Source organism: Protobothrops mucrosquamatus, unplaced genomic scaffold, assembly GCF_001527695.2.
Source record: "Protobothrops mucrosquamatus isolate PMUCROS unplaced genomic scaffold, P.Mucros_1.0 scaffold77, whole genome shotgun sequence".
Taxonomy (NCBI): domain Eukaryota; kingdom Metazoa; phylum Chordata; class Lepidosauria; order Squamata; family Viperidae; genus Protobothrops; species Protobothrops mucrosquamatus.
Window position 1 is genome coordinate 1,466,370 of NW_015386454.1, and position 1,217 is coordinate 1,467,586.

Sequence of the window (1,217 nt, forward strand, 5' to 3'; positions counted from 1 at the left end):
AGGTCTGAAATAGCTATCCCAGTACTCCCTTAATTCTTTGTTAGCAATCCAAATTTTGAAAAACACATATGATGTCGCAGTTAAGTGACTGCTGCCTGTGGATGGCTCTGGATTGAGCTGATACAGGCAAAAGACTTCTCTCCCCCATATTTGGGCCGACAGGGTGTTCAAAAAGCATTCATATATATATATATATGTAGGTCTTTGGTTATTCGGCTGGTGTTTTTGGCTTTGTGCTTCTTTGCTGAATCTCCTTCTTCCTTCCCGGCAGCCTGGACTCCGGCGTGCCTTCCTGGCCAGCGTGTCCAATGGTTGGGCTGGCTAGGGATTGCAGCCTGACCATTGGGGATCTTTCTCAAGGATTCAATTAGTAGATAGAAGAAAGAAGATCAAAACTCTCACCAATTCCAAGCACCCTGTTCACTGATGTTCGGGTTCGTGCTCTTGGACTTCGGCTGCAAGTAGCTTGGGCTAGACGCTGATCTCATGCTAGCCTTTCTCCTGTCAGGTCGGAGGGCTTCCCCCAGATCAAATGAAGCAACCATTGTTGCTTCGTGATCAATGGAGCGCCCCTCCTTCATGGTCACCTCTTTGGAGCGACTTCGGACCCATCTAGGATCCCCCTGGCAGGACAAAACCAGCTGTGGGGAGCGGAGCTTTGCTCTCCCATGACCGTGCAATATGGGTGCAAAACTGGAAATCTGCATTAGTATTTATCTTCATATTTTAAAACGTCAATAAAAATATTTTTTAGAATCGGTAAGTTTGTAATTAAATTTAATCCGTCTGAAAATGTGTTATGTTGGATAGGTTGTATCTCAGTGTTTAACTGGTGAGATTTCAGTTTGTAGATTTATATTTCATCAAATGTTACTAGTGAAGCAAGCAATTCTACAAAGGTCCAGGGCTTATCTGAAATTTATAAAAACAATATTGAACTTATAACTGTTAGTTCTTTAATGTATCTGTATGCTGTTCTACAAATAGTGGTTATACAGAAGCTGTAACAGTGACAACTTGCTAGACTAAACCTAACAAAGAAGGTGATTTAGAGAGAGATATCAAAGAATTCAAAATGATGGCCATTAATATTACTTTTTGTCACCCAAATGGATTTCCTATAAAAAACTTTCTTGTTTCTGTTTTGACCTCAATAAAAACGAGCACTTGCTGTATTTTCTAATGATGTTCAATTTCAGCAAAGAATAGTTGCCATT